This window comes from Oncorhynchus clarkii, chromosome 20, assembly GCF_045791955.1.
Source record: "Oncorhynchus clarkii lewisi isolate Uvic-CL-2024 chromosome 20, UVic_Ocla_1.0, whole genome shotgun sequence".
Classification (NCBI taxonomy): Eukaryota; Metazoa; Chordata; class Actinopteri; order Salmoniformes; family Salmonidae; genus Oncorhynchus; species Oncorhynchus clarkii.
The window spans coordinates 71,040,100-71,062,759 of NC_092166.1; the positions used below are offsets into that span (position 1 = coordinate 71,040,100).

At 39.9% G+C, this 22,660-nt stretch overlaps 1 pseudogene; it reads right to left on the reverse strand.

Annotated features, from left to right (window-relative positions):
- Nucleotides 1-13,691: 13,691 nt before the first annotated feature.
- LOC139377160 (uncharacterized) lies at nucleotides 13,692-16,425 on the reverse strand (annotated as a pseudogene).
- Between the last annotated feature and the right edge of the window lie 6,235 nt (nucleotides 16,426-22,660).

The following is a 22,660-nucleotide window of genomic DNA, read 5'->3' on the forward strand; positions in this document are numbered from 1 at the left end:
TTGTTTCCTATTTTATCAAATACTATGTTATCAAACTTCTTTACCCATGTGTTGGGGTTTACTGTAACCCCCGGAGATATTGCATTGCGTAGATTGTCAGAGTGTATCAGATAATGTACAGATTAACAGCGGACCGACCCCACACACAAACAGGATGTAATGCGAGATTCCGTTGGCTGCATTTTTTCCTCTGTTGTCATCAGTCATTGGGGTCAAAGGTCACACGATTAATCAAAACTGTTTCTGCGGTGTGAGATACACAAACGAGCCTCTTAGGATTACCCATAGCTGAAGATGGCCCCGTCTGTTTATATCTGTCAGACCGCAGGGTTACATTAAACTCCCCATTTCCATCCTGGTGTGAACTAATCAGCCATTCCATTTGAGTGACTTTACTCTGTCCTCCATTTCTTATTCTGCTGTCACAATGGACCTCGTATGGGCCTCGTATGGGCCTCGTATGAGGTCCTGCTGGTTACATTAGCTGGTGTTTGGACATCTGTAGGGGCTTGGCTCAATGAGGAGGCCTGTCAACGTGGCTTTTGTAAATCGAGGGATTGTCCAAACACTCGGACACGCGGTAATAAAAACAAGCCCCTGTTCCCTGCATTAGCTCTGCATTAGTGGAGAGGGATGGGTCTGAGCGATGCATCATACATGTCTGTTACAGTTAAAGGGATATCTTTCGACCACAGTTGAAAGGAAAATTATTGTCCTCAACTTTGTGTCAATTAGTAGGATTGTAGGTTATGGTCTGTATAAAGCAGATTGTATACATTTTATATAAAAAATGCTGAATTTTGTTGACTTTTAATGAAGCGTATTAAATTATAAATTGGGCCATAAAACAACAGAGGGGCACATGGAGCGATAAGTTTGATACTCTGCGGTAGCCCTTTACACTCTTACCCGAATACGGGTTGACAATGGCAGATATGGGTACGAATAAGCGCCTAAATTGGAACGTAGTACCATGCTATACATGACGTCAGAGCTCTGGCTCTGCGCTTCACAGCTCTGTATGGGTTTTGACTAACAGCCGTTCTGAACTTGAGCACTGCATTCAACAAGAAGTTGCCCCCATCCCTCCCGCTAATTGAGCAACTTTTTTGCTGTCTGAGTGAGGAAAATGCTGTACATTAAGAGGACTCTATGTATTCAGAAAGATGTGGATTATAACAAATGCCGCTTTGATGTCATACAAGCCAAACATGCGTGAGTCCAAATGTGCACTTCACATTTCCATATCATAAAACTCAGGTCATATACAATGTCAATGTTTGTGATCACTATGTTTGATGTACAGTTACAAGATGACAAGGTGTCATATCCTAGGTTGTTCTGAACAGAATGAGCCTGCACCTGAATGCACTCATGATTACTCCTTTCTGTGACTCCTTTCTGTGACTCCTTTCTGTGACTCCTTTCTGTGACTCCTTTCTGTGACTCCTTTCAATGCACACCAAAATGACGGTCTCTTTCTCTGACTCGCCTTGTGAAAGCCTAACACTGTAAGATCGTATTTTATAATGTAGCTAGTCATGTTGGTAATAGAACAAGCCCACCCGACCCAGATTGTGATTTATAAAGGACAATGTTTGGATTTCGTAAACAACAACAGTAATTGTGTGATGGTGGGGATGCAGGGTTGTGTTCCAAACAAAACAACTACAAGTGTGCTTGCTCTAATTCCTCAACGGCACAGCTAGGAAAGCAAAAGAAAGTACCTTGTAGTTGAAGACTCTTTTTTGAGTCATAAAAGTGCATTGAAATGACTTAAGAACTGTGCACACTTTGGAGTGGTGTGTGGCCACTTGGGGACATCAGTTAGTCCTGTCACTCAAACCCTGGTCATTTTTTAAAACTTTTGTTGCACCTACCCCACATTTTCCAGGATTATTCTTATCATATTACTGAATGTATCCAGAGTATTTCAGATTTTGTTATCAACAAATGCGGCGAAATGTACAGTAAATGTAAAATGCACATAAAATCAACAGTGTAATGTTTCGATTCAGTCTTATGTCAGGTGAATCTTGGTCTAATAATTTTCCCATTATCTCCAAATTGTTCCCTATGCTTTTTATAATTATTCTCTATAAAACATTTCAATTTAGCCCTATCCATTTAGGCCAATTCCCACGAGTGTAAAGGGTTAATATATCATAATAAAAATAATAATATATGCCATTTAACAGACGCTTTTAACAAAGCAATTTACAGTACAGTCATGTGTGCATACATTTTACGTATGGGTGGCCCCAGAAGCAATCAAACCTACTACCCTTGGTGTTGCTATCTAATTTACTGCCTTTGAACCAGTGTCATATGAGATGATACAATTTATTTTTATCACATGGGAAATATGAACTGCTCAGAATTTAAACATAAAAAGCGAAATATCCCAATAAGTAATGACCATTATAACAGCTTCCTTTTGATTTTATGCCACAGCGATCTCTGGAAGCGTTCAATTATGCCCTGCTTTATTTTCAGAGGAAAGGCTGAATTAGCAGAGTTTAGCTAACAGCCTAAATAATGGGCCTTATGGGAGATTTGAATAGCTGTGGAGAAATGTGAGAAGCGAGAGCTCTGGTGTCTGTTGCTTCGTGATCGGCTATTCCTATCCAATAGGCTACTACATGTTTCTATGTGTTTTCAGGACCAATGGGTAGCATTGGTTATATAGATTGGTCATGGGTATAAAAAGTCATGTTCTGGGCATGACATTTATTACCTTCAACAAATAATGTAGCAATTATTTTGCAAGCATGGAAAATAAAATCACCTCATTTCCTTTGTATAACTTTTGGTTCGCAGAAAGTTTTTCGAGGTGAATTAAGGGAAATGTTGCACTACATTAAATCATTTATTTACATAGGAAAATGACATTTTCCAAGGGTGACCAACTGTAAGTTCTTACACACACTGTAATCCATTTATACAGTTGGTTAGAATTTGGGCAAGTGAGGTCAGGGACGTATGTTCCACATAGGGTTTCAGTGCTACATTGTGTTTAAGTTATTCTTTACTTTGCTTTCTGCTCCTCATAGAATAGGTTGACCCATATAATCTCTGGTCCCAAATCAGTAATGCAAAAGCCAATGCTAGGCGATGATGAGCAGTGTCCCTCCTCACTGAGAAAGATGTTGTATTACCTCTCTAATGGAGGCTGCTCACTTAGGAGCTGTTCACCCCTTCTCACTTCTAAACAAGTGTTTTTGTGTGTGTGCGCGTGCGTGCGTGTGTGTGTAATTCAGTACTCTGGACAAATTACAATAATATCATAGCATAGCATAATAAATAATTCAGCTCACCTCATTCAATTTTTTCAATGGTTTCCTTTCTGCATGTCTTAGTCACACAGTAGATGTCGTTTCATCCGCTGTGAAAATCTGTAATAACAACATAAATAACAATAACTGTTAGAAAGGGAAGATAATGTCATCAGATTGCATTTTCAGTCCCAGAGGAGAGGGATGGCAGGCCACACGTGGCAATAGCTGAGTGTGAGATGGAATTGATCTTTTATTAAAAATGGTTTCTGACTCGGAGTGAATTCATTATCAGTCTATTATCTCAGAATATAGTAAATATGGAGTCGAGGAGGCACCAACACCTCCCTCAGGCAACTCTTTGTCTGTTATGCTGATGTGAAATCACAGTTCATAAAATGCCAGTTAATAAGGGATTGTGAGACAAAGATTCTACTCTCTTCCCTCAACACACACACACACACACACACACACACACACACACACACACACACACACACACACACACACACACACACACACACACACACACACACACACACACACACACACACACACACACACACACATAATTTATCAGCAGAGCAGATGTTTATTTTAGGAACAGAGAGCTTTGGTGAAGTGCAGCTCATCCTCATCTCGGCCAAGCCAGGATTCAGTGTCTTCACAGGCAGAAGAGCCCAACTCACGCCCATCACTGGCTTATCTACTGCCACTTTATTGGGTACTCTGTCTACATTGAGTTGTTTTTCAAGACATCTAAACCCTGCAAAAAGCTTTCTGTCTGTAGCCTATTCCTCAACTCAGAAGGAGACGGGATGAAACTCCATGAGAGAAAGAACGAGGAATTAAATACTGAAAGACTAAAATAAGGGATTACCCTTTATAAATGTCAACTTGTCACAAAGAAATCCACCATATGGAGAGAGGAAAGACAATGGCATTCATTATTTGTATCCATTGCAATGCATGCTGCAATCTACTGTGGTAGCCTACTAAGACAGTGCATCAAATGGCCAAAAACTGGGAACAAACATTTTAACTATACCTTCTTGAATAATATGCATGACTACCTGTGCAGAAGCTTCTAGTCCATGCATGCTCAGTGCATAGTCTGTCCGTTTACTTTCACTCAAGAAAAATGTACAGTATAACCTACATTCATAGTTCTATTCTTAAAACTACATTGGCCTTAGATAAAGATGAGTCTGTTTCAAGTTTAATTTATTTGACACAGTAGAAAGGCTATTTTAAATCGACCAGACACTCAAGAACACAACCTGTAGCCTATGCTTCAGACCACATTATGCCTATTTTTGGGACCACGTGCGTACCACAATGCGTGGATTTTCATGCTTAATTTAGCCTCATCATAATATTTTTTCTCCCTTCAAAGTGATAAGACAGTAGCTAGGCTTGCATGGTTCAACTAGATGTGTTTAAATTAAATGGACTTGTTGCGGATAACAGTCTGTGCGTGATGACGTAGGGCACATACAAATAACATTTGCAGTTAAATTTAAATGGGTTTCAGTCGCATTTTGAACTCTACTAATGGTTTTCTAAGAAGAAATCTTGCTGTAGAGAATCAGTGGTCTTGGTATGCGCGCTCTATAGCCAACAGCTCGCAGATACGGTGTGGTTAGGCTACCTACATGATGAGAGCGAGATGTCAAACGGCAGCCAAACCTCGCTCATCATGTCACCACAATAGGACCGTAGATATTTATTGGAAAGGAGCATCAAGCTCATCACAATGCACTTTCATCACCCTGTGAAGTTTATCATAACTTATTTAATCTAGCCTAATAAACTGCATGTTTTCCCGAGTCTTAGTGGGAGGACAACATAATATATTCGCGTAACTCCAAGTCTAATTCGATATGATGGTTATTATAGCCTATCAATAGTTTCGCATAATGGCGTTTCCATCGCCATTTCTCTCATCCTTAAATATCCCACCTTTGTTTTGTCAACATTTGGGAAGTTTACTGACAAATGTTCTGTTTCCATCAGTCCTGTCTTGTCATGTGTTATCCAACATTGATATGTTGTCATTATTTGGTACCGTTCTTTCAAGTTGCAGCGTCGACCTCGATACTGGCTGGCTAGAGCCATGAGTTAATTCAAAGGCGAGGTGAGTAGACACGACTTCCCGCCTGCCCTGGTGGACAATCAGGCTATGCATTTCAAATATTCTACAGAGATTTTATTTTTTGCCCATCACAAACCACATCTAGAGGTTTTATGAGAGTAAAGTCAAACAGGAAGTTTCGGTACAATTTTATAAATGCCAACATATAATTGTTCATTTGACATAGTGCGATTTTTTTGTGTCGTAAAATGTATTATGCAAGAAATGGCGGTGGAAACTCCTTTATGCGAAAATATTGATATAATAACCATCATATCGAAGACAATTTGGAGTCATGCGATGATATAGTGCGTAGTCCTCCCACTAGAATTTGGGAAACAATGCAGTTTATTAGGCTACATATTAAAAAAATAATGATGAACTTCACAATATGGTGAATTTGCTCGATGGTTATCGTGATGCTCCTTTCCAATAAATACAGAGGATCTTATTCTAGTGACATGATGATTGATGCTTGACTGCCATTTGACAAAGACAAATATTCTCGCTCAATATCCATATTAATCTCATCATGTAGACTAGCCTACTGGCACAGCCTAACAGCCGACCAGTACTGTATCTGCCAGCTGTTGGCTAGAGCGCACATTCCAAGACCAGAGTAGGCAAATGTTCTACTTGACGCAACAGTTTTTGAGATAAGCTATTGCAATGGAAACATATTAAACTTCAGATTTTTATTCGGTACATGAAAATTTAAGCGAAAAAGTACATTTTGTGTGCACTACGTCATAACGCATTGTTTTTTCCCTCAAAAAAAAATATTTGACGGAAACACATATCTGTTGGAAAAATGCGTATACTGTTTTTATCGTGATTCTACAATATTCGCATGAAAATCTGTCCCCAATTGGATAGAAACCTTGCTACTTGGGTAAATAATGTTGTAGCCTGATATATATCTACTTCAAGCTTTATATTATTCCAATCAAGTCATTCGAATGATTTGGCAGAATAGACAATAGGCCTGTTTCCATGCAGGCATATACAATAGAGAGAATTTGGTCACTCACTGCATAAAAAAGGCAAAGCGATGTAGCCTAGCTCATTAACTCATTTGCCTACATTGGCCTGCTAAAGGCATAAACTCCTAGGTTTTTAGATGGGCATAGGTCTAGGTTACAGTAAATATAGGCCTACACCAATTGATATGATGCTGCAGGAAGTAGGATTAGGCTACTGATGACTTTTTTGTGTTGTTGAACAATAAAAATGGCTAATATTATGTCAAATATTAGGGTCTCTTTATTTCAATGTGACATGGCACTCACTTGACTTGTATGTTCTCTGTTTCCATGGCAGCTGGCAGCAGAGAGAGGCCACCTTGGGCATAAGAGGTGAGGCCTACTCTTAACATCACACCTCCAGCTAACCCCACCCCCAATCTCCAGCTTCAGCCAGGTATTTATTGTTCTCTGCACTGATCCAGCTTCCTGCATGGAACACCTCAGTCTCTCGTCCTCTTCCTCCACTGTTTTACTCATGGCTTGGAAGTGAAAAAAGTTTGGTTTTACCAGGTGCATTCAACTTACTATAAAAAACAAAACAGTGTTGTAAAGATTAGGAATGTGTTTTCATGTATTGTCATTAGATTTGTTACTTAGACCAATTGTTGATGATCAGTCTTGTTTGGTTTGTCAGGGAATCTTTTGTCTCTGTATAACATACATAGATTTTTTGACACAAGTAAACATTCAATTGTTTTTTTTACGACTTTATCGTATGGTTGATGAACTAACCATTTGAACTGGATCTTTAAAGTTAGCCTAAAGCAGATCTAGAAGTATGAGGTTGTATCTGATAGTTAGTAACAGTAAAACAAGCTAAGAGGCCAATCAGAATCTGTTTCACAATATACAATAGTTCTAGGCTATTTAGGTTCTATAACAGGGAATAATTTCCCTTCCACAGAAGTGACATGTACAGAAACAGTTAAACAGGAATATGCAATGTAGGCTATGTAATCGAAAACCGCAAAGGAATAGTTGTATGTTTGTTACATTGACTAAATGGCTTAGTGGGATGATTTTACGTGAGCCGTGATACATTTGAAATCTGTGGCTATGCAGGGCAATACTTAAAAAATAATATTTTAATTTCAGAGTTGCAATGTTGGCTTCTATGGTGTGATTGAGATATTTTACAAATAGGCCTAATGATTTCTTCTTTCAAAGTAAAATTGCCTCACGATAGTCCAGACAGAAAGCAAATCTGTCATATTACGTCTCCTGAACAATGTATGAGACTGTTTTTATGTATATTTTAATTTCACAGAAATTGGCCTGCCACCTCAGTGGATATGGACAGAGAAAGCTGCGATTTAGCAGGTTTCTTGGCAAGGACAAGACCTAGCGAGCGGATTGCCTATCCGTGTTTTGGGGCGATTAGAACCAGATGGGTCAGGTTGTGCCCTCCCGCCAGGCTAGGGCAGTGGAGTGACTGTCACTCAGACCCATCTGGGGGGGAGGTATGTTATGGCACTGAGGGTGTAAGTGTAAACAGTCTCCGTTATATGACTGACACTCAGTTTTGGTGGTAGACCTGACATCCTCCATTTGACACAGAAACATAGAGGAATACAGCTAGAGCCAGCTAGAGAGAAAGGGAAACATGCTGGAGAGGGACTGGAGAAGAGAAAAATATTGATTTTTGAAAATTAGCACCCAGGGTAGTGAGATGGCAGGAAGAAGGGAGATACACATTTAGAAGAATTCCTTTAAAGATTATCATGAAACATAGATGCATTTTAGCTTTGTCTACGCCTGATGAGGTTTAAAGATAAGCACACATGGAAATGGAAGGGGGAAGGAGGTGCTGTGGTGACTCTTCTCCTTCCTTTCATTCTTTCATTCTGCCACTTTCTCCTGATCAGGTTTCTCCCGGTCTATCAGCTGAGTGGTCGTATGGGGTTTGATCAATGGCAGGAAACCAGCAGATCAAATGGTAATTTATCTGAAAAAGATAGGCTAGCATCTACACAACCATGCCTCTGAGCTACAAGCTCTCACAGTCTCATGCCAGAATTAAATGTTAATGATTTTCAAATGTCAAATTCAGAAGTTGTTCCAATTAAGTTTTTGGCATTATCTTCGAATTCTTAAGGTTAGGCATTAACTCAGAAAGGTTAAGGTAAGGTTTGGGATATGATTAAAACAAAAATATTAAAAAAAACGTTCTATTGCTGGTGGTTCTCCTTGTGTTGTGGGGGTTGTGTGTAGTGTTTTTCCCCATAGTACACAGTAACGCTGAGGGTGGATGCATACAGCACACCTAGGGGGTTATTTAACATGCACAATTATTACTCACTCACTCTCCACCAGCTGTATGCAAATATACAACATATTGCCTTGGGTCTCTGTGGAGAACCTCACTACTCGCTCAGACTCACCATAGGCTTTTATCTGTAATTATACTACACACTAAATTCATCTCTAGGTTTATTGATTTTGATATTTTTTATTACCATTGTTCAACAATGCGCAATAAGGGATTGCAGTGGTGTTTCCATTTGGCAGTTGTTTGCTGTAATTCTGAAATAGTTTAAACCACTTGATTGTATTATGCATTTTAAATAAATGTTATGAGCTGATATTGGATTAATTGCCCACATTCTCAGAATGTTATATTTTTTTATATATTAAAGTACTTAAATAGGATACGTTTGCTCACGTATAATAGATTTCAGCAGACAATGGACCCCCTTCTTGTGAATTAGAATCGGCCCCAAGGGCAAAACTCTAACTGAACTACAATTGGATATTGCTACAATGCTTTCCAAGAAATAAGACAATATTTAGTATTTATTAGGATCCCCATTAGCTACAGCCAAGGCAGCAGCTACTCTTCCTGGGGTCCAAATATGAATAAAAACTGTTGCATCTAAACAAAACAGCCGCCTACATCATAAATATAACTATATATCATACAATACATTATTACATCTTTACTTGAATATTACACATTTACAATATAAAATGTACAATACTACAATAATACAATATTACAATGTGTGTGTGTTAGAGTGTGTGTATGCGTGTGTTTGTGTGTGTCTCTTCACAGAGAGGCACACACGTTGTGCCGTGAGGTATTGTTTTATCTGTTTTTTAAATCTGATTTTACCGTGCGTTTCCCAGAGTTTTTTATGGACTTGGGAACTGTGAAGAGACCCCTGGTGGCATGTCTTGTGGGGTATGTATGGGTGTCTGAGCAGTGTGTTAGCTGTTTGAACGGACCGTTTGGTGCTTTCAATATGTGAATTCCTCTCACAAAAACAAGTGTCCTCTACTTTGAGCCAGGAGAGATTGACTTCATGTTATTGATATTAGCCCTCCAATATTAGCCCAAATACTGTATTTTCTATGGCATATCTGGAAACACTTAATTGACACCACAATGCCTTTACAGTAATGATTTGTATCTAATCTACTAACTGAGCTGAGGTATTTTTCTTTCGTGAGGAGAGGGGTGTTCCTAATCTGAGCCCGATACAATGTGGTGCTGTGTTCCTAATCTGGGACCCTTACAGTAGGTTCTCCTGCCACCCCTTGTAACTCTTTGCTTCTGTAAAAATAGACATTCTCAAATTGAATTAAGGTCCTGTTCTGTGCTGCACCCCCACGGACCCCTTCGAGAGCCCTCCTGAACCCCCTTGGCCCGGTCTTGTTTCCCTCATCCAGCCGCCTCGGACTAATTAAAACCAATGTGGCCTTGTCTTCACTGGATTAACTCTAACGAGGATTCACTGACTCCACCAGCATGTGCCTCTTGATGAGAGAGAGAGAGACAGAGACAGAGACAGAGACAGAGACAGAGATAGAGACAGAGACAGAGACAGAGACAGAGACAGAGATAGAGATAGAGATAGAGACAGAGATAGAGACAGAGACAGAGACAGAGACAGAGACAGAGAGAAAAATAAATGGGAGGATTTGTCCAGGCAACCTTAGCCTTGAAACCCAACACTTAATTCACTACAGATGATACAGAAAAGGTGGAAGAGAGAGAGAGAAAGAGACAAATATACTTATGTTGATAGTTTAAATCACTAGTGTGTGTAGTGTTTTAAAAACTGTTAGTGAAACAATTGAAACGTGGCCTTATTGTGAAGAGAGTCATAAAATGGACAGAGAGATACATGGACAGAGAGATACAGAGAGAGGAATGCCAATTCTCTTTCTTTCTTTGTGTGTGTGTGTGTGTGTGTGTGTGTGTGTGTGTGTGTGTGTGTGTGTGTGTGTGTGTGTGTGTGTGCATGCCAGGGGCAGAGAAAAATTAAATTATCTGTCTTTGATAATGCATTAATAATAAAATGCAATGTTAAAACAATTCTCCAAGTGTGAGTCTCATTAATCATAATGGTTGACAACTGTTCTGGCGAGTGTCTGCATAATGACAGTAATGTGTAGCAGGGTTTGGTTGTCGGTAGCTGAAGTCATGGTGTTTGAGAATCATACTTTTTCCCAGAAGTTGTAAAGTTAATCAATTTAACAATATTTTTTATAGTATCATCAGATAATTATTTTTAGAAAATAATGTAGCATATTTTGATATGAACACAAGGTTCCATTATTACAAATCAATGGCTAATCTTTTTATATCATAGCTCTTAGCTAATGTAAAAATAGAGTTATATATTTAATAAGACATTTATTTTTGATAAACACATTTCTACACAGATCACCAACTGAAGAAACACAATATTTTGGCCATTACAGTCATCATACAGTTGCTCTTGCATGGGTCTACCCGAGTTACCCGTGGCCCTAAAATGAATTCTCTGGCTGTCACAGTTAAACGAATTCGTGAATGAAGTGTTCAAGTCCAGATAGTGCACAAGGTGTATGAGACAGAGCCTTTGCGGTGACTATTCACTCACTGCTATATGCCTTCTTAACCATAATCCATTAAACCCTGCTAACGACATATTTCACATCCCGGTGTCATGAAATCTCGATGTTTTTACTATATTGAATATGACACTGAAGTTTACATGAATTCAATTTCAAAATATATTGTATATCCATAGATGCGACGGTAAACTAATCTAGCGCACAATAAAATATGCAATTATTTCGAACGAAGTTGTGCACTTGAATTATATTCACTTAGAACAATTCGGCTACCAATTTAATAAAAAACAAACGTCAGTAATACATCAGGGTATAATGGATAAAAAAATTAAAATAAATACTTTATTTTGCTAAATGTTTAGATTAACCTTTTAAATGGGAAAAAAGTGTGATATTAATTCGAAACGAAGGAAGAAGGATGCATGTATATGTTGATCTAAACATGCTGAACAATGTCTTTTTATCACGATAATAAAATTCACAGTTTTAATGAGTTATAACGTTCAAGGTCATGTCTTCCCAGAGAAGCAGAAACATCTGAATATGACAGCAACAATTACACAACCATAACAATTATATCATTAGAGTATAATGACATGAATTACATTATTATTGTTATTATTATTATCTTTCCCACAATAATAATAATAATTATTAGCATTATCTTTCATATAACAATAATAGTAATGATTATTATTTACTACTAATAATAATAATAATCATAATTATTAATATTCTGGAACGAGATGGGAATTACTGTAGCTGGTCAAGTACTGATCTTTAAAGTGGTTGTGACTTGTGAGCATGATATACAGGCCTAAATGTGTCCCTACTGTATGTCAATGCTAAGGTTTCTAATAGTGTGAATATGTTTAGCAGTACATGTTCCTGACTGTCTCAGTATTGGTCATTAGGTTTGATTGGTGTGTGCCATGTTTCTCAGGGTTACCCCAGAGGAGAATAATTGTTTGTTGTGATATTGTAATGAAGCCCTCAGCTTCTCTTCAAGGTAATTACCCACTATGCCTGCCTCTCTGCTTTGGTTAATCAGGCCTCCTGCTCAGTGCTCACTCAAGTCATCATAAAAGACACCAGGGGTGCAACTTTGGATTTAGAAGTGGGGGGGATATTTTTATTTTATTTTTTAAAATCCAGTCAGATGAACATTCCAAACTGACTTCCCCTACCCATCCACTCGGAGGCGTCCTCATGGTCCTAAAGCACACCGTTGCCTCGTTTTGCATCACATTCCTATGATAAAACTGGTGGGGGACAAAAATACAATTTCGGAATGTGTGTGGGGAAGGGGGGGACGACATGTCCCAAGTCAAATGTGCACCTCTGAAAGGCACACTGAGCCTTCCTCTCGCATGTATCCATTCTATCCTAGTGTCAGTTGGCAGACCGCTGGGCTGTAGGGGCTTCTGCCACCATGGCCAGCAACACACACATTCCCCTGTGTTACTGTAAAGAAGAATTTGACCCTGTCCATTGGCGGCAGCAGTGGGATGGAATCCCTAGTGGGGATCATATAGATGGACAGCCACTCTGCTGAGGAAGCTGCTTCCTGTCCATCCTGGGGCAGGCATTCCAAGCATGTGGCGGATTCCCGTCTACATGGTAAATAATGGAGGCGTTATACAGTACAACATGCCAAGGTTCAAGCTGTGCTCCTGTGCCACACGTCTAGTTGGCCTTCTCTCCCACCCTGTGGCAACAGGAGATTACCATTTTGTCAGTGGACTACCAATCTCATTATTTTGCACTCAATGATGCCAATGATAAGCTGTAACTAACCAAACAAATTCATGCATATTATGGGTTGTTGACTCCAGGTCCATATTCAACTTTTTAGATATTCACAAGAGGTAGAGTTATAATTTGGGCCGATAATCTCTTGTATATTTTACTAATGCAGGTATTTAAATCAAATTTGACCTCTTTACTAATATGAAAATTAGCCTGTGATAAATAGTTTATTTTACACATTTGTGTGTCCGTGGTTGTGTTTCTTTATTCATATTTATTCACCTATATAAGAATACCTAATAAAATGAAATGAATTAATGAATTACTTTCAGCAGATGAGGAATCTTGCCCCGGAGCAAACATCATCCACTGCGGGTGATGTGGCCGAGAGTCAGCAGGTAGTCCCTGGCCAGCGGATGGAGCAGGACCACTAGCATGAAGAGGAACAGGCCCAGGGAGGTGCATAGGAACAGGACATAGCCCATGTCCAGCCTCTGAGTATCTATTCAAGTTTTGGATAACTTTTTCGTGCTTGCATGTTAGCTCTGCCTCCCCAAGGTGATATAAGGTGACCTAGACATGTCTCTGTCCTTGGACCCAGGGGACCAGCCATGAGTTGTCAGCTGCAGTGAAGGTAGAATAGCTGGGACCCCAGGCTGCAGGGGCTCAGCTCTCTATCACACTGAACTCTTCTAGAGATTCCACCATTAGCTGCCTGAGGGAGTGAAGGTCTCTGCTCAGCTCCTCCTCCAGAGTTAGGATTCTGCAGGAGATCAGATTATCCAGACAGGTCAGGTTGTGGAACATGGTGGCCAGCCCTGGTTGCATAATGAAGTCCACTCCCTTCAGCTTCAGAAACCCCAGCTGCACAAGCATGTTCAGGTCAGACATGTCCACAGACTCTGCTGAGACATGTGACTGGAAGTCAAAGTACTCCAGGGAGGTGAGGTACCTTCCAGCAATGGGGTGGCAGGGTGGTTAGAGCGTTGGACTAATAACCAGAAGGTTGTGAGTTCAAATCCCCGAGCTGACAAGGTACAAATCTGTCATTCTGCCCCTGAACAGGCAGTTAACCCACTGTTCCTAGGCTGTCATTGAAAATAAGAATTTGTTCTTAACTGACTTGCCTAGTTAAATACATTTTTTAAATGTGATGCCCACATAGAAGTTGATCCATTTTGGCCGTGAGGCTGACGACAGACTGGAAGAATGGCCTCCAGCAGTCCTGGAAGGATATAGTTTGAGTATGAAGCTGAAGGGCGAGGCCTGATTTTAGGGTGCTGTCGCTGCCAAAGATGATGGTAAGGGGGTATCTAATGGAGGAAATGTTCAAATGGGTCAGCCCTTGAGGGAAGGCACCAAATATAAATGTCAAATCACGCTGGTCTCGACCTCACTGGGAGGAGGGAGAAAGTCTCATAAATGTACGCTCTTCAGCGAAGTGAGGTGGATGAATGCAGATGTGGTGATATGTACAAGGGGGTTCTCTTGTAACATTAGGGTCTCCAAGCTGTCCAGGCCAAGGAAACTATTGTCTGTAATGTAAGAGATCATGTTTAATGTTAGGTCTAAGAAACTCAATTTACCCAGTCCCTTAAATGTTAAGTCTACAATAGTGGTTAAGCCATTGTTTCCTAAGTCTAGCCACTCCAGATTTCTCAAGCAACTGAAATGCTCTGAGGTGATGTTTGGAATGAGACATGCAAGGACAATCTCTTCAGCCATGGGACAGGATTGCTCTGAGTGTCACAAAGTAAAATGAAGTGAGGGATACGTTAGATAGATACGTTTGAAAGAACTGTAACATCAGTAAGATTCTTCAAATAATGGATCTACTGTAGCCCTACTTGATGCTGCCACTATCTCTAGCAAAAATGGTGAGCTCCTTTATCCCCTGACAGTTTCTCACTGCAGACAGTGAGTAGTTGCCAAGTTTATGGTTCCTTAAATCAAGTTTTGTTATTGAGAGTTTGTGTACTGTCGCACAAACAGAACCAAAGGAAAAGCTTTTCTCATCGAATTCAAAAGAACGCAATCTACTGATCCCCGACTGCAGAAGCTGTGTCTTTCAGTCATCAATGTCAGGCAAAATCAGAGCTGTGATGTTTTCAAAGTATCTGAATGCACCTTTTACTATATGACACGCTCATGACAAAGTCTACTTCTTGCAGATGATAGAAATAAGGAAATTCAAGAACAGCTCTGGTGTCTCAAAATGACTATTTCCTCTGAGTGAGGTTTGTTAATGACCAGGAGCACAACGTTCACTGGGGATGGGGAGGGCATGTCCCCCCCACATTTTGAAATTGCATTTTTGTCCCTGCCCCAGTTTTATCATTGGAATTTAACTAAAACAAGGCAGCGGTGTGCTTTAGGACCATGCAGACACCTCAGAACCGTCGGGTAGGCTGTTTGGAGTGTTTATCCAACAAAAAAATTATAATAATAAAAAATATAAAAAATTCTCCCCCCCTGATATTGACTATCCTACATAGTAAATCAGACATCTCCTGTGTACATTGGTAGACTGTGAGTTCCTTCAAAAGAGTGATCCCTCCCAAAGCATCCGGTCCATCACAGAAAGTCTGTAGTTCTCAATGGACAATGTCTCCAGATTAGTCAGGTCACTGAATGTGTTGGATGAAAGGGATGAATTGTAACACTTATTGGACTCACAGGACAGGTAGAAGATCCTGACATGGGAGAGCCCCTTAAAAGTCCCAGGGAGAATTCTGGGCAGACAGCCCCCTTTGTAAAGGCTGTCGATGGCATGGAATGGAGAGAGAGCGCCAGCCTGCAGCATGGATCCACTTCTAGAGGGTTTGGTAGTGAGACAGGACGATGGACAGGTTCAGTTTGAGGTCACATACATCCCAGCAAGCGGCACTGAAGTTGATGTAAGAATAGGCCATTTTAATAGATGTCCAATACTGATTCTCTTCTCATAAAGGATGCGTTTGTTACTCAACCAACCCCATGATCCCAAAATCCCAAACAGAGCAAAGACCAACCTCAGTAGTAGAGACACTTGCAGATGATGTTATGTTTGTTTTGTTTTTCCAAGGGAAATGATTTCAGGAATTGATTTCAGTTTCCGTTTCTATTCAGTTTAGTTTCATTTTATCCAGTGAAGGTTAGTTTATTCAATGAATGCAATAGCTCATTGACAAGCAGAATGCTTTATTCAATGGCATGAGACCCTGATGGGACTTATTGTCCATAAATTGAAGATCTGGAGTTCTTCCACTGCTTTGCCTGTTTCCTGTGTTCTATCTTCTCTTTTTCTATCTATCGCTTTTTCTATCTGTTCAGTCTCTGATCTTTTTTTATATTGTTTGGACAGAGAGAGAGAGGCTGTTTGGCACAAATAAGGTTATTATTGCTCACCACTGTCTAACATCCCTTTCCACAGAGCACAGTCTGAGGACACCCTTGACTAACACTAACTTTTTTAGGCCCAGAACCATAAGTAACTATAGGCCCAGAACTATAGGTAACTGTGGGCCCAGAACTATAGGTAACTGTAGGCCCAGAACTATAGGTAACTGTGGGCCCAGAACTATAGGTAACTGTAGGCCCAGAACTATATGTAACTGTAGGCCCAGAACTATAGGTAACTATAGGCCCAGAACTATAGGTAACTGTAGGCCCAGAACTATAGGTAACTATAGGCCCAGAACTATAGGTAACTATAGGCCCAGAACTATAGGTAACTGTAGGCCCAGAACTATAGGTAGCTGTAGGCCCAGAACTATAGGTAACTGTAGGCCCAAAACTATAGGTAACTATAGGCCCAGAACTATAGGTAACTATAGGCCCAGAACTATAGGTAACTGTAGGCCCAGAACTATAGGTAACTGTAGGCCCAGAACTATAGGTAACTGTAGGCCCAGAACTATAGGTAACTATAGGCCCAGAACTATAGGTAACTATAGGCCCAGAACTATAGGTAACTGTAGGCCCAGAACTATAGGTAACTATAGGCCCAGAACTATAGGTAACTATAGGCCCAGAACTATAGGTAACTATAGGCCCAGAACTATAGGTAACTATAGGCCCAGAACTATAGGTAACTATAGGCCCAGAACTATAGGTAGCTGTAGGCCCAGAACTATAGGTAACTATAGGCCCAGAACTATAGGTAACTGTAGGCCCAGAACTATAGGTAGCTGTAGGCCCAGAACTATAGGTAACTGTAGGCCCAAAACTATAGGTAACTATAGGCCCAGAACTATAGGTAACTGTAGGCCCAGAACTATAGGTAACTGTAGGGCCAGAACTATAGGTAACTGTAGGCCCAGAACTATAGGTAGCTGTAGGCCCAGAACTATAGGTAACTGTAGGCCCAAAACTATAGGTAACTATAGGCCCAGAACTATAGGTAACTATAGGCCCAGAACTATAGGTAACTGTAGGCCCAGAACTATAGGTAACTGTAGGCCCAGAACTATAGGTAACTATAGGCCCAGAATTATAGGTAACTATAGGCCCAGAACTACCATGTAATACCGTTTCAGTAAAGACACACATTAACAGCGAGGTTCTACAGATATTTGTTTACCGTAAGGTTTAAGACAATAATTGTATCCATAGCTTAATTTTCCCATTCCATCCATATCCATATAATGTCACAATAAATCTTTCCCAACTACATAATGTACAGTATGATTGCCTGCATATTTGGTGAGCTTCAAACACAACATTTTAAAGAAAAATGTCATGAAAATAAAACAAACTAACATTGTATGGTGTTAATTAGGCCTAGGTGTTCAGCACTCTTGTGCAGCATGTGTTTTGCATGTGTATGATGATGATGATGACTATGATGATGATGATGATTGGTTAATTGCAGGCAGGTTGTGATTGTAGTAAAATAACTTGTGCTGTGTGAGTGTCCATATTTCACAAGCTGAATTGAGAGGGGAATGGACAAGGGTGCCGGTGAGAGGCGTGTAATATGTTTAACTACGGTAAAGTAGTGTTTTGAGAATTGGTAATTGCTTACATCCCTCTCTGGCAACGGGGACACTGTCCAGAACTCAAGGTACACACGCACACGCAAACACACACACATGTATGTGTTCTTGTGTAGCGTGTTTCAGGGCCTTCATGGCATAGAGCCAAAGCGTCACTCTGAAATTTCGAGGCATTGACTAACTGGCAAAAACAGTAGAAGAGAGGTTTTTCTGTTGCATAGATAAATGCATTCAACACCATAGTAAAATCACCCAGTCCTCTGTTTTGGACTCTAGATTATGCTCATAATTGAATATTCCACCTCAGAGTGGAGAGTGAGACAGTCAGACATAACCACATTACCACTTTTTGCATAAGAGGAACTTTTCAAACTCCTAATATTTATTTGATAATGTTTTGACGACGTGGCAAGTCAGAACTGTGAACCTCTCTCCAACATAGTCATTTAACGACAGAGTGGATAAGGTTTCTTTTACCCTCTTACTTTTGCAAATTGTCTTTGAATAAATACGACAGCCTTTCAGGTCTTTCTATCTGAGCCATACCTTATGTGTGTCATAGGTTTGTGTACCATAACATGCTCACTTCTTAGAATCGTTTTTTGTTTCAAGGAAATGGACACAAAAATATACAGAATTCTGTGTAATTATATGCGAAAGTTTATTTAAGTTTTGAAGGAAAAATGAAGAGAAAAAAACTAGACAAGGGTCTATACGTGTTCACAAGGAGTGAGTGCCTGATGTTGTCTAGGGCAATCTAGCAGGCTGAATGGTTTGAATTTACTGCTCTACGACAGTAAAATTGTCCTAATCACTAGGTAAACAGATACTTCCCCTCCTATCAGAGCGCACCGGCAAATGGGGAAAAAACGTTCTCTGTTAATTGTTGTTTTCCTACTTATACTGATTTAAAAACACCAGCATAATTATTTGTAAGTACCACTTTGATTTTGTGAATTTGTTTGAAAGAGACTTAAGGTGTTTCACTGAATTATTCACTTAGGTTTGGTTGTGAAGTTTGCTTGCAGCATTTTAAGTCACATTAGAAAGGAAAGCCGGGAGCTGGGTAGTGTTACATAGCTTTTGCTCTTTTTGAATTACCTGATTTTAATCTGACCTGACCTCCTGAAAACTTTTTCATCTTACCCTTACATAAAATAATATCTTTGAAAGCTATACCCACTCAATGAAATATATCATTTAATTTATTTATTCTACATTTACTATTTAATCACAATATTTAATCATGTATAATTTCATACGGTATATATATTTTTTTATTTCCCCCAAAATTATGGAAAAAAATCTATAACATTCATTTAGATATTTTCTGCAACAATACTATGAATCTGAGGAAGAAGAATAGACACCAGGGTTAGATGGGCCAGAAGAGAAGGAAGCAACACGACTCAACTACCTGTGAACAGTTAGCTGCTCTCTCCTCTCCAGTGCTGGCTCCAGTTGTTTCACTGCATGCCGGTGGTCCGGGGGTGGTGTGCTGCTCTGGGTTTCCCGGGGCCTGGGGGCCTGGGGGTCTGGGCCCAGGACTGGGTGTAGGTCTGGGACAGGCAAGCCAGCTTCCACAGGTGCCTGGCTGGAGGACGGATAATTGTTAGTAGGGAACATAGCAGGGCTTACTGGAAACAAGAAGACAGGCCACAGTCATTAATTACACTGGAAACACTCAAAATTGCAGGCCATTGAATTTCTCCAGCTCATGTGCCCATAGATGTCAACACTCACACGCATACTGAGACCTATTACAAATGGGTGGTGTTATGCATGTCAAATGGGTGGTGTTATGCATGTCAAATGGGTAGTGTTATGCATATCAAATGGGTGGTGTTATGCATATCAAATGGGTGGTGTAATGCATGTCAAATGGGTAGTGTTATGCATGTCAAATGGGTAGTGTTATGCATATCAAATGGGTAGTGTTATGTATGTCAAATGGGTGGTGGTATGCATGTCAAATGGGTAGTGTTATGCATGTCAAATGGGTGGTGTTATGCATGTCAAATGGGTAGTGTTATGCATGTCAAATGGGTAGTGTTATGCATGTCAAATGGGTGGTGTTATGCATGTCAAATGGGTAGTGTTATGCATGTCAAATGGGTAGTGTAATGCATGTCAAATGGGTAGTGTTATGCATGTCAAATGGGTGGTGTTATGCATATCAAATGGGTGGTGTAATGCATGTCAAATGGGTAGTGTTATGCATGTCAAATGGGTAGTGTTATGCATGTCAAATGGGTAGTGTTATGCATATCAAATGGGTAGTGTTATGTATGTCAAATGGGTGGTGTTATGCATGTCAAATGGGTAGTGTTATGCATATCAAATGGGTGGTGTTATGCATATCAAATGGGTGGTGTAATGCATGTCAAATGGGTAGTGTTATGCATGTCAAATGGGTGGTGTTATGCATATCAAATGGGTAGTGTTATGTATGTCAAATGGGTGGTGGTATGCATGTCAAATGGGTAGTGTTATGCATGTCAAATGGGTAGTGTTATGCATGTAAAATGGGTGGTGTTATGCATGTCAAATGGGTAGTGTTATGCATGTCAAATGGGTGGTGTTATGCATGTCAAATGGGTAGTGTTATGCATGTCAAATGGGTAGTGTTATGCATGTCAAATGGGTGGTGTTATGCATGTCAAATGGGTAGTGTTATGCATGTCAAATGGGTAGTGTAATGCATGTCAAATGGGTAGTGTTATGCATGTCAAATGGGTGGTGTTATGCATATCAAATGGGTGGTGTAATGCATGTCAAATGGGTAGTGTTATGCATGTCAAATGGGTAGTGTTATGCATGTCAAATGGGTAGTGTTATGCAAATCAAATGGGTAGTGTTATGTATGTCAAATGGGTGGTGTTATGCATGTCAAATGGGTAGTGTTATGCATACCAAATGGGTGGTGTTATGCATATCAAATGGGTGGTGTAATGCATGTCAAATGGGTAGTGTTATGCATGTCAAATGGGTGGTGTTATGCATATCAAATGGGTAGTGTTATGTATGTCAAATGGGTGGTGGTATGCATGTCAAATGGGTAGTGTTATGCATGTCAAATGGGTAGTGTTATGCATGTCAAATGGGTGGTGTTATGCATGTCAAATGGGTAGTGTTATGCATGTCAAATGGGTGGTGTAATGCATGTCAAATGGGTAGTGTTATGCATGTCAAATGGGTGGTGTTATGCATGTCAAATGGGTAGTGTTATGCATGTCAAATGGGTAGTGTTATGCATGTCAAATGGGTAGTGTTATGCATATCAAATGGGTGGTGTTATGCATGTCAAATGGGTAGTGTTATGCATATCAAATGGGTGGTGTTATGCATGTCAAATGGGTGGTGTTATGCATGTCAAATGGGTGGTGTTATGCATGTCAAATGGGTAGTGTTATGCATGTCAAATGGGTAGTGTTATGCATGTCAAATGGGTAGTGTTATGCATGTCAAATGGGTGGTGTAATGCATGTCAAATGGGTAGTGTTATGCATGTCAAATGGGTGGTGTTATGCATGTCAAATGGGTGGTGTTATTCATGTCAAATGGGTGGTGTCATGCATATCAAATGGGTAGTGTTATGCATATAAAATGGGTGGTGTTATGCATATCACATGGGTAGTGTTATGCATATCAAATGGGTGGTGTTATGCATATCAAATGGGTAGTGTTATGCATGTCAAATGGGTAGTGTTATGCATGTCAAATGGGTAGTGTTATGCATGTCAAATGGGTGGTGTAATGCATGTCTGAATATAGGCACAAAGTTACATGTACTCTGTCTCGCAGACTATTTCCAACCTCTGCAAGTAATGGCAGACATTTTAATTCAATCTAGTCGGTTTCAATGATATGATGTTGCTTTTTAACACAAGTTAATGTTTGTTTGGAGGTCAAAATGGAATAAAAGTGTGCTTTCAAAAATGTGCTTTCATAAATATATAGCAGGGGATATTAAAGAAGAACTATTACTACCTCCAGTGATATAGTATTTGTTTCCAACATTGAAATGAAATTCATCATTGATAATCACACAGGTGATGTAGTATGTACTTCAGAATATTTTCTAATTAGGGGAAACATATTCAATGTCTGGTCTCCGCTGGTAATCAGTTAGACATCTACAGTATATCTTACCTCAAAAGCATGAAGCAGCGTGTCTCAGTCTCAGTCTTGGCCTGGTAGTGTGTCCAAGTACTGGCCTGCATAGTGCAGTGTAAGTAAAAATGATTTAATGTAGAGGGGTAGTGACTTTCTCTCAGAAACGAAATACTGGAGTATAGAGTTTCGGCCATATGGATTATAGTGTGTCTGTGTCTTGAAACTAATATCTGAGTATAGAGTATCCCGGTCAGTGCTAGAATACTGAAGTATAGTGTGTCTCATCGTATGATCTGGTGTTAGAAAACATTTGTCTTATATTGTGCACAGGGATCTAATGTTAGATTACACAGAGTTGTGATAGTCTGGTTTCAAAATATACTTACGTTATTAGTGCTTTGATTTAAGATCAAAGCACTAATACTCGAAGGCTCAGTTCACCACAGGTGTCTGCATGTGGTGTACTGTGAAATGATTTGTATTAATAAGTACGGATAGGCTTTTAGAGTGTGTTTGTTTGTTTATTGGTTCATTAGGGATGGA